Below are 17386 nucleotides of genomic sequence, written 5' to 3'. Positions count from 1 at the left end.
AAAGTATAAAGGAAAAACGAATAAGAATTTGATTGAAATATAGTTCAGCGATGAACTTACTTATTTATATTTAACCAAGATCGTAAGAACCTTTTTCGTGAAATTTAATTTTTAACTTTTTAAAATGCAGTTATCATTATGAGTATAATACATTCTTTCAATCTACTTAATCAGGATACAAGATGTCTACACTGTTAGGAGATGCTTATTATTTTATACCTACGAAAAGTTCATTTAAAGTAATAAAGAATAAACCAAATGCACAGTTGCTTTTATATAGAAAGTAAATCTCTTTGTATCAAATAAAAATTCAGAAATTATAAAAAAAAAAATATTATTTAGAATATTTGTCCATATAGTGATGTATGAATGCAAAGCTCTGATAAAAAGACAAAGATATAACTATTGAAATGTGATGTAGCCGGAGAATTTAAAAAATTAGTCCGGTCGATTGAATAAGAAATGAAGAGGGTAAAACACAAAATGGAGAAGAGAGAAAGCTTTTGTAAAATTTTGTTTAAAGCAGAAAACTTGGCCAATTATTACAGCTTACAAGATTAGTGATTTTTTTTTTAAAAGGAACTATTGAGTTGTAAATACTACAAGCAAAGGCAAAATCTATGAATATAAAGGATAGTCCAAGTTAAGAGATCTGTAGTTAATAGAAAGTGGTTAAAGTGGTTAAGTATATCTAATAAATCAAATGATAGATCACAAAGAAATAAATAAAAATCTACCGACATAGAATTAATCGGTATTTTATATTATTTGTTCTATATTAGTCATGAGATATTTTGTAATACAGTTAGAAAAAGGTACCAGTAATATTTAGTCCAAGCTCCGAACACGTAGTAGGATAGTCAGATGGATAAGGTGATATTGCGTATTGTCCATGTTACATTCGGTTCAGTGCGTCCGAGCACCAAAGTTTCACTTGAGAAATTTCCACCTCTATTTCATTTTGTTATTATATATATTACATTACTTTATACTCTGTAAATTATTCTCAGTTGCGATGCTATGCACATTCCACTGACTGCTTTTTACCTCGATAAACTGCTTGATTTTTTTTCTGTTTTTTGTATGTAGTGTAATTCAATAACCGAGTTGTTTGGAATTCCGACTACTTCATCTAATTTTTTAATAACGTATAGGTTATAGATAGAAAAATGTGAAAAAGTAGTCTTAACAAGAAAAGGGTTCGAAATGTCTTTTGTAACCCTAATTTTTATCTTTTCCTCACTCTTATAGTATGTAACAGAGAGAAAGTATTGTTGTCGTAAACTATGATCCCAGCCGGATTTTTGTATTTATTACGTAATTATGTCACCTGAGTCTAAAAATATTTAAACCTTTATTACAAAATCTCTGTCTTTAACATCCAATTTATTTACATCACAAGGATTTTTTTAACTAAAATTATTATATCTTAATTTGGTTACAGTATATTAAATTACTTTTTATAGGGATTGGCTCTAAACGAGCGTAAATAATTTTAGAAAAGGTTTTATTTATATTTTTTCATTTAACAGGGTACTAATTGTCAGTTGGATTAGATTGAAATTGAAATTTTTCTCGTGCGAATTTTTAGATTGCCAAGAAATATTATTAACGGTAATCTAATTAATTTATGTAAATGGTAAATGGTGATTTTGTAGACGTGAATGGAAAAATTAAAACAAACAAATACAAAAAAGCATCCATTTACTGATTTTTTTAAATTCTGTCTTGAAGGTAGTGCAAATCCTAAAATTCTCAGAAACTTAAGACAGTCTTTATTGTAATACCATAATACGTTAGGAAATATGCTTATTCTGTAGAGAACATTAAATCTACGCCAAAAGTGTTAACAATCAAAATAAGTTACGCAGACATAGCTGGGTGTCTGAACACCATCTGGGAAGAATCTAAAAAGCTTAAGAGATTAATCTGAGAAAAGGAAGCGGTGGAGAATACCGAGAGGTTTAAAAATCATTTAATAAAATTACTCACCCCGTAATTCTTTTAAACCAAAACGAAAATTACGTCCTCAAAACAGATTCAACACGACAACTTCTGCTGAATAACTGAAGGATTTTTATTCTAGGAAGAATCTGTAACAAGTTTACAACTGGCTAGGAAATATGTAAAAGTCCCAATATCATCGGAATAGTTAGGTCTTTTTCAAAACCAGCACATTAAATTAAATAAGAAGCTACGAATCTCATAATTTCTAAGAACAAACCACATCTCAGAACATAACAAAACTGATAAGGAATTCGTACTTACGATGATTTATGATTCGTTGAAAACTTTTAGTTGATATTACTGGAACAGGACATAATGAATTTAGGGTTTACGTAAATGTAAATCTAAATAACTTACAAAGAGTAAAATTAACCTTTTCTCGATCCATTCTAATAATTTCTTTAAGATTAACATAAATCAATGTCGGGAGCTGATGGTATATGAAAAAACTTCCTTGTATTATACAAAAATACAGGTATCTGAAAAAAAACTCCGGGATTTCAAGAACGATTATATTTTATTTTACAGCAATCAATAGTGATTATGCGTAATTCTGTTAGAAATTCAAATTACACATTCTCTGTTAGAAAGCAGGTTAGGCTATTGCAGAGGCTAAGCTGTTATCAGCCCTGGATTCAGTAGCATGGCATCTCCATAAGAAAAAGCATAGTACTGGTTCACAAAAAAAAAAAAATCACTGACTGTCTTACAAAGAAATTTTTCGCAAGTTTATCGTAGAAATTCTTTTTTGGGACCAAAAGTATATGTAAGTGGTGTGAACAGTTTTTGGAAACCTGAAATGTTCTGAAAGTACACTCACCAGATAGGCGTAAAACAGGTCACCGGGTTGGTCTAGTGGTGAACGCATCTGCCCAAATCAGCTGATTTGGAAGTCAAAAGTTCCAGCGTTCAAGTCCTAGTAAAGGCAACTGTCTTTTGAATACTAGATCGTGGTTGCCGGTGTTCTTTGATGGTTGGGTTACAATTAACCACACATCTCAGGAATGTATAAGACTACACTTCATTTACACTCATATATATCATTCTCATTCATCCTCTGAACTTATACCTATGGGTAATTTCCGGAGGCTAAACAGGAAAAAGAAAGAAAAGGTCTCAAAAATACAGAAAGAATGTTTCAACGAAATCCAAAACGTTCTATATATAATGTAAATCGTCAATTAAACATTCCTAAAAGCACAGCCACGATGTTTTTCTCAGGCGACTGAAACTTCGTGCTTATAAACTGCAACCACACCGTGAAATTAAACTTAACGATAAGACACAAAGAGTTACTTGTAACTACCATGTAATATTTCATTTCTGCTGACGAAGATTACCTGCAACCCATTTTATTTTCTGTTGTAATATTTCATCTTCATGGAGTCGTGAATTGCCATAACTGTAGAGTAAAGGGTTCAGAAAATCCACAAATTTGTGGAATTCGTCCGCAGTTGTCTGAAAGTAAATGTCTGGCATGGTATCATGCATAATCAATTTTTTAGGCCATTTTTTTCATAAGCAGACTATAACGGGTATAGTGTATTTGGACATGTTAAAGAATTCTGTGCAGATTGAAAATACGGAGGGTTTGATTTTTCAACAGGACGGGCCCCTCCATATCATGCGAGAAGTAGTGAAGAGTGCGCTCAACATCAGGTTCCCAGAAGGCCGGGTGGGCAGAGAATTATCGACCCTTTGGTCATCACGAGGTCCAAGATTTGACGCTGAGATTTTTTCTTTAAGGCTACGTAAAAGAAATCGTACACCAGGAGAAAATCCAATCACTTAACCACCTGCGCCAAAGAATAACAACAGCCGTGAAAGCGATTCCTACAGATATGCACGCTAGAGTTTGGATTGAGGTGGATTATAAGCAACCGGTTTGACGTCTGTACGGCTGAAAACAGTGCTGATATAAAGTTACACTAAGAGCGTATAAAAGTTAGATTTTGTCCTTTCGTATAATAAAACACATAAATCTGTTTAAATGTAAAAATGCAGGTTTAATTTAAAGCTGCTGAGTTCTTTTTCGGACACCCGGTGTATTAGGCAAAGTGTTACATTCACCATGTAATCAGTTCGTAATTAGACAGAAACACGATTGAAGGAATTAAGACCATTCTTATTTATAGATCAGTATATCCTTCGTCATTTTAGTTATAAGTTATTATATTTTACCAGATGGTAAACTGATGATAAAATTTCAAAAACGTATGGTATGAAAGAAGTATAAAATATTACTTCTAATTTTTTATGTGATAAGGGTTTTGCTAAAATGATTTTTGGAAAAGTAAGAATTGAATAAGAATAAACATTGAGAAACTATTATTTTTTCAAAGAGAGGAAGAACGGCCTGAGTATATTTTTAATTACGCCGGAGCCTAGATTTAAAACACGTTTATTATAGATTTCATATTTATTACAGTAGCCCAACGATACCCGTGAGAAAAATTGTTTTGTATACTCTAATTCTTCTACTTTTTTGTGGCTCAACGTTCTTTAGCGAGAGATGGAATCTATTTCATAAAATCAGAACCTACCCTGCGAAAAATGATATCAAAAAAATGATGATGCTTTGACTTTGAGACATATTCAAGAAGTACATACTCTTCAGTCCCTTAGGACTTTTCATAGGTAAATTCTACATATTAGACATTCAAGAGGAAAACTCTATAAACGATTTCTTAACCATTCCTCCTTAATTCGGTATGAAATGTATAAAAACTGTTCATCTTCAAAGACTTTGCTTGTAGAGCTTAAAAAGGAATTTAGTGAGATCTTTAGTGGTGTTTTAAGGAGAAACCTGTCGAATTTAGAAGAGATTAGGTTTAGACGAGATAAGATTGCCCATCTTTTAATTTTATATATTTCATAGTTATGAACACTTACCATAAATTGGTTTAACTGTTATTACTCTCAACTTGTCAGTTAGCAAAAGGACACAAATCAAATTTGCTTTAAATTTATTTAAAAATGAAAGATATGACTAAGATAATATTAGGTATATCTCCAATGCCTGCTCAATTAAGGCTGATGTTATGTGGAAGCAAGGTAATAAAAATAGATTAATTAATAATAAATAAATTATATATATATATATATATATATATATAAAACACGGTCAATTTAAGAAAATAATTCTGATTAGAATTTTATCCACTATAAATTATAACGAAATATGTTTGTGCTTAAATCGAATAGTGCTCTAAGTTCACGTTTTATTATAAAATTAAAAATATTACTATTATGGTTTTTTTACAGCTACAAGATTTTTATTTTTACTATTACCTCGCGAAAAGGTCAAATTTTATAAAGCAGAAATTAGAAAAGAAAAATATAAAATATTTTAATAATAAAATAATAATAATATAATGACGAAATTAGCCATCAGTTGTCATATTACACTAAATCAAACCAAAATAAATGGAAATAAAAAGTAGAAACATTTAAGTGGCTATGATAATGCGAGGTATGGTGGGAGGGGTATTAATCGTTCATCTTGTCAACCATTACCAACGAAACTGGTTGACTTGTCATGGTATATTTTGAAACAAGTAATTTTTTACTCTGCGTGAGCGAAAACTTAAACGTTGTATTATTAAAGTAATAATAACAGCAATAATGATAATCTTCACAATTTCTGAAGTGAGAGAGAAATAAAGTAGAAATTACGAAAAAAAAAAAGCATGATATGGGGTGTGGAAGTACAGCAGAGTGAAAAGTAAAATACTGCACGGAATAAAATAACGTGTTAAAATCGATCATTTGTTAAATATATAACGGTTCTGTTAATTATACTTCATTAGTTTATTAATACCAAATAAAAAAATAAAAAATGGAAAAAACTTGATTATTACGGCACGCTTACAAATTAGTTTAATTAATAGTAAGGATGAAACGAAGAAAATAATTACTCAACTCTTTTACTTTATACATGATTTATACATTATACGTCCAATTTTATGTAGAAAACGATTAGTACTTCACTATGGAAACTACTAATAAACTTGTTATTAATCATTAGCTTTATTTGGTTTGCATTACGGTAGATGTACTGTTTCTAGTTTTTATTCTTACAGGATCTCCTACCTTAGGAAATAACACTTTTAGCTGATTAAGATCATTTGGCTGGTTATATTTCTTCCAAGAAATGCCGATAACGTTTTTAAAAAAACTGGTCGTGAAAGAAAAAATATTTTTTACAGACTATTGAAATACGTCATATTATAAAATCTTGGAAGATAATTTTTGTCGTACCGTTTTAGCAGAGTTGAGCTCCCATTTCAAATTCAATAAATTGACAGAATCTCTTGAAGGTGGGTGGACTCCTGTTATCATTCTTTAAGTTGTTTTTAAATATAACTTATGAAAGAGGAATTGTCAAAAAAATGTTTTAAGCGGTTTAACGTTAATTAAAATAATAATTTATCGTATTGTTAGGACCGTAGCAAAATATATATCTATTATTACTTAATAAATATGGGATTGAGTTGTTTATGGAAGAAACAAAATGAACCGCCCACTGAAGAAAAAAAATCTTTTGAAAGCTGGATTAGATTACCACGAAGATCGCAATAGGGCGATTAAATCTACTAAATCAATTAGTATGGCATACTGTAAATATTACCTTTACAGAATGAAAACCCAAATCGATAATAATTACTCATAACATCAATACAACAAGGTTTTGGTCCCAACAAAAAGTTAACGTAATGTCTATTACATATACTGATGAAGAATGCTTGTTGCCTGTTACCTCAATACTATCAATTTTACTAGAAAAAATGTCAATAGCGTTTGCAAGAAAACATTTTTTTCATATACCAAGCCAAGGGTAAAGATTTTTAAAAAGTAGTTATTCTAACAATAATATAATCAATAATAAATAATGACCTTTCAAATTAAAGAATTCACGTAGATTTCCAGGAGCCTTTTGTCCGTTTCTGTTTCCGGCACAATATTAACCTAATAGGTTTTTCCGGAGGGAAAATGCAACGAGTTGTGGCCAGGGGGTGAAGGATAGCCCCTCATGGAGTTGCCGTTCGTCTGGGCTTGCTTGGAGAATCGGGGGCGGTGAAGTGGGGGGGGGGGAGATTGTAAATCCCTTGTCCTTCCGGGATCTCGGTAGATCGCTGTGATCAGTGGAGATAACTGGGAAGTAAAAGATCCGAATCGGTGGGGGAAGCCAGCAATAGTGTTCCCTCACTTGAGTGGAGGATTAAAGAAAAGACGGGAACCGGTGGGGGGAAGCCAGAAATGGTGTACATCCGCTAGAGTGGGCAAACATCAAAGAAAGAGATCTAATCGGTTACCCTCATTTGAGTTTCAAGGGCATGCTCCTGTGCTGAGCCATGCTTAACTGTTCATTCAGTGCAGGGGATGTAAGGAGAAAAAAAAAATGAAAAAAAGGTTTTCCCGTAACAGATTTGCGTATAATATACCACGGTAGGATCCTTTACTTAATGATCAAAACATTGGCCGCTACCATTATCTGAAACTTTATACCTTCATCAAAACAGTCAATAGTAATTTTTTGTTTGCGGTTTATTAATTTAAAGTTAAAATGTTCCTCTTCCTCGTTTTGTTGTATCTTATAGTTACATTTTTTAGATGTTGTTAAAAATATTCGGACCACCATCCTTCATAGGATATTCAGTACAATGATCTTTCTTTGTTTCCATCAAGCTTGCTATCTTTTTTAAGAAATAGTTCACAGAAGGTTCCTGCTTTCACATTATTTCATAAATACATTTTTATAATAATTATTTTAAATTTGTCTTAATTTTTGTCAAAATATGAAGCAACTTGAATTCATTTCATTCGATATATAATAAAAATAAGGGAAGCCCTTAAATTCAAGATACAGATCCTCCGTGAAAATAATGCAACCACCTACCTAAAGCTATTATCATATATTACCAATACAGATCGATATGTTTAAATCGATGATGATCTAAATTTTGTGTATTTATTAATTATCTTTTGTTATTTAAATTGTGCTGCGTTGTAACTTTAAAATAAGTGCCGATATAAAATTATTTTTTCTGTTAAGTAATCTATAGTAAATATTATTTAAATAGCGGATATGTATCTGTTAAAGGAATTATTTTTCATTGTGAGAGGTTTGGATACATTTCAAATATTTTATGTAGACAGTCAAATTTTTAATCAGTGTTACAGTGTTACAATGTAAATAGTGTTATAAACTTATCCTGCAAGTCTCTTTTAAATAATTTCAGCCTTCTTAATTAAAATAAATCAAAATAACGGGCTTAATTTGTTACTTTTTCGCATGCAAAATATCACGAAAAAAAAAACATTTTGAAAATATTATTATATATAATAAACAATATTCGAGATACTTTTACAAAAGATAAAAAAAAAAAAAAAAATACAAATTTCCAACTAAAATTATATTTTTTAATATGCAGTAATGTATTTTGTATTGTATATATATTTTCTTTTAGTTAGAAAAAGTCAGCAAAAAAAACTTTTATTTTTGAATAATCGGCTTATAGCGGCTGTGTAGTTATAATTCTTGAACTAGTTTTATTTTTATTGTCAAATTATTAGAAATGAATTCTATGTTGACGTTTCGCTAATAACAAACGGTATTTTTTCACTGTCATAATACATCAGTAGTGTGTCTTTTATACTACGCATTTCAAGCTACGCAACGAAGTAACTCCCACGTACTGCAGTATAGACTAAGTATATCCCTTATTCTTTCACCCCAATGTGGATAATTTTTTTACTTTTTTTTATTTGTAAAGAACATGGGACGACGACAATCCAAGGACGTTTGGTTTAGATATATTTATTTTTTTGTTAGTGTGTCGTCTTACCTGAATTACTTTTACCTTTTATTATTAATATATCTTTGACAAAGACATACCTGATTACCTGATTCTATTATTATCTGCGTTAGCCGATCTATAAAGCCTTACCTCCCTCCTTCTCTGTAAACCACCCTCTTCCCCAACCGCTTTTCCCCGTTGCTTTAAAGACACTCGGTAATGTAATGTTACTTTAGAGGACGGAGACCGGTTTAAAAGTTCCATTCTTTTATATTAAAAAAAAAGGTAAAAACTTTTTTTAGCTATTTTTGCTTCATTAAATTTCATACAAGAATGGATATTTACTTTTATAAAACTATTATCATTTTACGTGTTTCTTTTATTCCGTTTATCGTCTATTTTTATTTTATTGCTTTTTCATGTGTGATTATATCTACTGTCATTATTTATTTATTAATAATCCATATTATTTAATACACAACATCCTTATCTAGTAGTATAGAATAGAAAAAGAAAAATTAAGTGATAAGTTTAGAAAAAAATTATATTTTTAGCCGTTCTCTGTGAGACGGTTGTTGAGGATGACTAAGTGAGATCAAGTTAATTTCAAGAATAACGAACATTTCTACCTAGGCTTTATTTGAAAAAGTAAGGAGTGAAGGAGTTTTCCTTTTTCTTCTTTTCTACCCCAATACACTGATCAGTATTATCGAAAAGTTTGTTACGCATTCCCGAAATTTTTGTGACATTCAGCTCTACAGAACAGATCTTTAGTCTATTTGTTACAAAGAATTCGGTAACGTTAACTTCATTCCTATCAGAAAAAATAAAAAGATCGGTTCTTTGTAAAAGAAAAAATTAATGTATTTTTTGACATGAACAAACATACTTTGGATAGAATTGTGTATACAGGGGGGAGGGGAATCATTTTCAATTACTCCCCGAATGGGCTATACTAGATCTCTATAAAAGTTTAAAGATTGAATATATTTTTTATTTAAAATTAGATTTCGGATTCATAATCAAGGGAAAATTTGTAAAATAAAAAATTACTGAAGTGAATTATAACAAATAAGATTAATTGGTGACGTCATTTATGTAATTGAAACCTTTAAAGAAAATCTTTACAATCGTTAAGAAAATCAATAGAAACAAATTACTTGGTTTCCGAAATAAACTTTTTCTGTACCACCCTAACTAAAGATATAGGTCTAACTTTCATAACAAATATACCTCTTTGCACCTTCCATACTTCTCTTACAAGAGCATAATTCTTTGTTGAACTGCCTGTACATTAACCTACTTATTCGTTGTAAGTATAAGATACGTATATTTATAGTTACATTAAATTTTATTTGAAAATAATTAGAAATTCATGAAATGTAACAACAACATATAAAATATGGGCTACTTTAATAAATTTTTTTTTTAAATTAAAAATTTTACATCTTGCCATCATCATAACAATAAGAAACTACAAATAAAGGTTAAAAACTATTTTATTTTTTGGTAAATTAATACAGAGAGATGGTTTCACATATCTCTCTATACAAATTAAGTAAACGCTCCAGAATCACCCTTTGAAGAAAAAAAAATCTCTTGGAAGCTGGAACAGATTACCACGAAATAGTGACAACAAGTAATCGAATCCACTAAATCAATCGGTACGGCGTACTGTAAATTTCATCTTCACAGAATGAAAAACCTAATTGATAATAGTTATACATTAACATAAATATAATAGAGTTTTGGTCCCAAAAAAAATTAACGTATTACATATATCGATGAAGAGTTACCTCAACACTATCGATTTTACTAGAAAAAATATTAATAGCATTTGTAAGAAAAACATTTTTTTCATATACGAAGCCAAGGGCCTTAAAGAAGAGGGCTGCTACATCCAGTGATATAATGTGTACTTCATGCGATAATATACAAACCATTTTTAAATAGGTTACACGAAAAAAACGTCTTGAATTAAGAATCAATTCCTTAGAAAGATCAAACCCCAAAAAAAGCACTGCTCTACATTGTTAGATTGAAACCTAATCCTTTTTGTTTAAAAAATAACAGTAGGTCAAAATATAAGAAATATCAATAAAAAAGTATTAATAAAAATAAATAAAATAGACCCATAATAAAATATTTAATTACATGAAAGGGTAAAAAGGTACAAAAATGAATAAACCTTCATTTATTTTGAATTGGAGTGCTTGTAGATTTAAAAAAAAAAAATCTTTTGATAATATTACTTCTAGTGATATTTTGATAATATTAATTTTTGATTCATTAAAAAACGGATACAAATAAAATATTCTTTCAAAATGAAAATTTTTACTTTAATTTCAGAATGGGTCAAATTTTATAACTCCCTAACAAAATAGTCACTCTATAATTTCCCCGCTACCTTAGCCATTTCTTTCTTTTATGAAATCAATTATACAAAACTACAAGCTATCACAATAAATGTTATGATTGAAATTAATACCGTTCCTTAAAATCCAAAGATAAGTAGAGATCAATTGTATATGGAAATCCCAAATGCAGAAATTTTAACCAAAATTTTAATATTTTTAGATTTAGGTGCATCAAAAATTCTAAAAATCTGTAATGTAATTTTTTTACAAATAAAAAAATAATAATTATCTTTTATATAACGTGCATCAAAGTAGCTGGAAAACTAAAAGACGAAAAAAATAAGATCAGAAGGAAAATACTTCTTTTTTTTTACAAAACAAGTATTAAAATTAATTGTTCAGTTCTCATCCTTCTTTCTCCTGTTTAGCCTCCGGTAACTACCGTTTTTAGATAATACTTCAGAGGATGAATGAGGATGATATGTATGAGTGTAAATGAAGTGTGGTCTTGTACATTCTCAGTTTGACCAATCCTGAGATGTGTGGTTAATTGAAACCCAACCACCAAAGAACACCGGTATCCACGATCTAGCATTCAAACCATGTAAAAATAACTGGCTTTACTAGGAGTTGAACGCTGGAACTCTCGGCTTCCAAATCAGTTGATTTGGGAAGACGCGTTCACCACTAGACCAACCCGGTGGGTTTAATTGTTCAGTTCTGAATTTTCAAATCTTTACTTATGTTGATTCCATACATTTTTTGTAAGTTATAAATTAAAACAACTTTAGGAAGAAAAAACATATTAGTAATTAAATTAAAATCTTTGGGTACACCAAGTAAACGCATTTTAAAATAATTAAAGATCTGGTAAAATCCGATATTTTGGGATCGAGTTGAAAAACTTCCTTATTTTATTGTTGAATAAGTAACAAACAAACAATCAATATCTTTTTTTGTTCAATTAGTAACGTGTACAAAATTTTAAATTTTCATTGAGTTGGGAATTGTCCTTTTTGGTCCAAAGAAAGAACAAAGGGCAGAAAGACTGGTAGTTTTATATATATAATATATACGTAAAAAAAATCCTACGTGGACAACACATGACTTCCTCGTATGCCTATTAAATTACATATACACATGCTTTTAAAATGAAAAGTGCATAAAATTTTATTTCATTAATAACTTCTGATATTTAAAAAAAAAATTTATAGTTATTATTGAATTATTATTTACTGTAAAACTTTTTTATAATTAGAGGTTAATAATTAAGCTAAAAAAAAAAAAAGGAGGTGAGGTCGGATTCGAACCGATGTGCTTTCCTCTTGTTATATCTTGCATGGAAAGCGATTTAGTTTTGCCGGCGCATGAGCTGCGCAGTTGTAATGATAGCGTTGACCTTGATGTAGTTTGAACAAGAAAAGGCATTCGTTGTTATGACGCTACTGTTACCTGTTCACCAACTGGTAAAATCTGAGCAAGTTAGCTGAGCTGCCTGTACGTTAACCAACATCTTCGTTCTAATTGTTAAGTATGATAGTGTATTTACAGACATTAATATATATGTACGTAGATATTAATATACGTGTATTTATATACATAATTTCTGTTTGATAATTACTATTGAAAGATGTTAACACTGCGCATTGTAATTTTATTCTATAACATAATAGTAGCCCTGTAAACAGGAAAGTCGCTTAGTTAAGATTCAACTAGAAACATCAGATTTAATAATTTTAGATTAAACTTTTCCTAATAAATAATTATTGTGTTTGTAATCATAATAGAAAAGTAAGGTTAGTATTCATAGGAAAACTATTATTTAAAGCTATTTAACATGTTCTCATATATGGGGTTTAAATTAATATAAAACTTTAAAGTAACTTAAACGATAGCAATAATGAAAAATTTATTTATAAGTAGGGGTCATATATTAACTGCGAGTCGTACACGTGTACTTGTTACAACGAAAATGTTATTTAAGACAAACATAAACTCACTCAATCATTAGTCGGGAATTGTATAACTGTTAATAAGTATGAAGGTAGACATAAATAAGTGTTGTAGAATCATTACTTTTGTTAAAAATCAACCACTTAACAATTATTTTGTTGGCAACGGATATTCAAAGAAAAGTACTGTGCAGTTATTTTTTATTAATTCTCGGTGTTAGTAACACAACTTACAATGTAAGCGTGCGTGTGTTGTGTGTGTGTATGTGTGTGTGTGCTGCTCACACACACACACACACACACACACACACACACACACACACACACACACACACACACACACACACACACACACACACACACACACACACACACACACACACACAGAGAGAGAGAGAGAGAGAGAGAGAGAGAGAGAGAGAGAGAGAGAGAGAGAGAGAGAGAGAGAGAGAGAGCGGGTTGACTACATAATTGAAGTGTAATTGTTCAGTAATTCGTCAATTTAATCAACAAAATAAAGGTTTCATGGTCTACACTTCTGAACAAACGTGAACGAATCTTGTTTATATTGGTGCAAGTTACGTTAATAATGTTATCAAAAACAGCTTCAAGGTTGCCTTAGTTCGTGATCGTTTGTCAAGCGTGTGTGTAGTCTAGCATAGTTTGTGTAGTGGTGTATGTATAGCGGTAAAAAACGACGATTTCTATTAGATACGAATTTATTTAACGAGTTAAAAACCTTCATCTCAAACGAATCAATATGCTTCATTTCACGCATTACTGTACAATAATAAATGTACGTATAGAACATTTATTAACGTACTATAAAGTTATTTTTTAAACTAGAGTAATCTTAAACGATTATTATTAAAAGTCTCTTATTATTTTTTTTTTTTATTTAAACTTCAACAAACAAGGTTAAATTTTGTTATAATCAATAAATTTGTGCACAGATATACTGCAATTATCAATAATTATTGTTACACCTAATCATATGTTTAATTAAACAAAAACAAAAAATTAATAAACTACATCTATACTGTTATGTAGATAGTTTATTCGGGATAATTTTAGGAACTACAAACCAGTTAAAAAAATTCATTAAAAAGAGGTTAAATTCTTCCCGACTAACATAAGCTGTCTGTAGATTATATATTCTACCTATTCGACCTAATTTCATCTTCTTCAGCACCTTTCGTGATAATGTCTATAAATTATAAGATATGATTGCAAGTAAACGCATTTATCGACCTAACTGAAATCTAATTCTGCATGCCCAGGAAGGGTTCAAGCCTAGATCTGCTATTTTTGCTGACACAAATCTGTTAAAGCTATCTAGACACTCGTGGACCTCCTGGGCCTCCTTTAATTATGATCATTTGATGCGATTGATATAAAATTAATATTTGAAAAGATAAAAATTTACTGTAATTTACATGTATAAAATCGATTATTACCTTTACAATACGACATGAATCTTATTCGCAACTTAGTATTAATTTTGCCTAAAAATTACAACTATACCTACAACTTATCTTGTTTAAATAAATTATTTAAGGGAACTTTTCAAACTGGTTATCTATATAACTGTGTAAATAAAGTTTATTTTTTTGTCTGGTATAATGTCCAGTAAAACAGCATAAGAAATTCCTTAATTTTTTTTTAAAGCTTACTCCTTCCCAAGTATCAAAAGCTGCCCGGTAATAAAGTAAACTTTATATATCCCCGGTACTTTTGGCTCTTTTGTACCCCTTCCCGGTAATAAAATTAGTATAATTTTTGATAAAAAAACAAAATCTAGTTGTGAGAAAATCATTTATCACATACTAATCAAACTTTATAATATGATTCTACGAAGTCAAAAGCAAACCACCACCAGGGCTTCCAATATTTTAATCTTACGAACGCCTTTTTCGAACGCCCTCAAATTTAATCCCGTAAAAAAATTAATTACAGCGATAGTAATAGTTTTATTTTTCTAAATGCATTCCACGTTCAAATAAAATAAATATACCATATAAGAAGGCGTGGGTGGGCCTCCAACCCTTCCCACAATTCACTTAAATTAAAATTAACCAAAGTAATGTGATATTCGTACTTCTTTTTTAAAATGTTTTTTTATCTTCAAAAACATAAAAATTATATGGGAGAAAAAAGTTCAGGCTATATTGCTCCCGAGTGCTTATGCCTGTAACCCCCTGAATTAAAAATAACTGAAATTGGGGAATTCATTTTTTTTTTTTTTAAATATATATTATATAACACCAGAAAAAAATTTATCATAAAATTGAAGAAGTAAAGAATCAGGGCATTTTGCCCCCTCATGTCTTCTTTTAATAATAAAAAAATAAAGAGATATCAGATGTTTTTTCAAAATGTGTTTTAACTTCAGGAAAAAAACAATAGAATCCAAATAGTAATGATCCCTTTGCAACCGAAAGATCTACAGATTTCCAGTCCTGTAAGTTTCAGAAATTAAATTTTTGTGATAGTCGAACCGCTCTTTTTTAAAGAAAATGTATTCTAACTTAAAAAGAAACTAAAATTAGTACAGGAAAACAGAAGATGTTCAAGACTCCCTTCAATTAATAAATATATAAATATTTCAATAACGGAACCTGCAACCTTTCTTTTTAATTATTTTTGTATCTTTTAAAAAAATTAAAGAACTTAATATTATTTAAAAGATTCGGTCCTCTTTGTTCTTTCAAGGCCTCTACTCGTTTTAATTCAAAATCGAAAGCTTGAGACGTTCACAATAAATTTGCTTGGGAATTTAAACAATGATATTTTTGTCTTTTAACATGAAATAACTGACACGGACGGATTATCACTTCTAACAATTTTCGAATGATCTCATTTGACCCAAATTTCCAGAGATATGTGGATAAATATTTTTCTAGCCTAAAATAAGTCCCTAAACCTTGGGAATTCAAACCGTTTTTCCACTCAGAATTCAATTTAGCAAAAGTATTAGTGAAAAAAGATAAAATTTGAAACAAAAACTTTTAAAGACAGTCATTTTTAATTTTGAAAACTTTCTTCTGCGTAAGAACTATTTAAAATATTGCGTAATAAGAACTATTTAAAATATTGTTTTGATTTTATTTAGTCTTGCAAAAGTTTTTTTAGAATTGCCTTAACTTCTATGAGTTCCCGACCATTGTGGTGATATGTACGGATAATACGGCTAGTAAGTTAGATAAAGAAATTACAAATCAAAATAAGTCGTATTCATTAATTGAAAATTTTATTTATATACTACTAGTAACATAATTTTAAATTTATTTATTTATTTTTTTAATTACATATCTATTCTTTAAGGATGATATTAACGTAATAATTATGATCGGGAAATTAAAATTTATTAAACTTTCAAGAAATGTGACTGGAAATATTTTTAATTTTGATTGGAAGTTCCAATTTCCTTCAGTTGAAATTATTATTTTTTTCATGTATGTGTACTTAAGCTACACATTTTTAGTGACACAAATAGAAATAACATTTACCAAATAAATTATTGCAGAAAAATATTTTTAATAAGCGCTGTACCTTAGTGGGGAAACTCTTAGATTTTTAATTAAAAACTCAGAATACTTTTAGGCATAATTATAATGGATAAAAAAGAAATGAAGGTACTTACGTATTAACGCCACCGCAGCTACAGCTTTATTTAAAAACAAAGTAGTCAATCGGATTTCGGTGGGAAATGAACAGTCTCTTTATTAATTTTAATATATGGTTATTTATATTTATTTATTTTATAAATATAATTTAACCAAACTTAACCTACGCTCACTTCGCTCGCTAACCTTGACTAATTAACACCGTAATTTTTTGAGTATTTATTTAATTATTTTTCAGTAATTATTGCAATTATGTATTATTTAAATAATACATAATTATTGCAATTATGTATTATTTAAATAATCAAAACACTCCTGTTAATTAGTCAAAGTTAGCGAGCGTAGGGTTAAGTTTGGTTAAATTATATTTATAAAATAAATAAATATAAATAACCATTTATTAAAATTAATAAAGAGACTGTTTTGAATCTATGTTAAACTCTATATCGGCCCATTTTCCACCGAAATCCGATTGGCTATTTTGTTTTTAAATAAAGCTGTAGCTGCGGTGGCGTTAATACGTAAGTACCGAAATGAAATTTTATACTACTGTTTTAGAATTTTTTGAATGATAAACCTCCGGGGAAAATATAAACCAATTTCTTAACTGGAGAAATCGTTGAAGAAAATAGGTTATGAGGACA

The 17386-nt window shown here is 29.6% G+C and overlaps 1 long non-coding RNA gene across 1 annotated transcript in view; it reads left to right on the top strand.

The window, feature by feature from the left end:
• The first annotated feature begins 12599 nt into the window (after positions 1–12599).
• Positions 12600–17386, top strand: part of LOC142320168 (uncharacterized) — a 269581-nt gene continuing 264794 nt past the window's right edge. Inside the window, exon 1 of the long non-coding RNA XR_012755305.1 lies at positions 12600–12690. This is a non-coding gene — a long non-coding RNA (uncharacterized LOC142320168). The remainder of the gene's footprint in view (positions 12691–17386) is intronic.

This window comes from Lycorma delicatula, chromosome 2 (genome assembly GCF_047948215.1).
Source record: "Lycorma delicatula isolate Av1 chromosome 2, ASM4794821v1, whole genome shotgun sequence".
In the NCBI taxonomy this organism is placed as follows: domain Eukaryota; kingdom Metazoa; phylum Arthropoda; class Insecta; order Hemiptera; family Fulgoridae; genus Lycorma; species Lycorma delicatula.
This window is presented reverse-complemented; position numbering and strand designations above follow the sequence as displayed.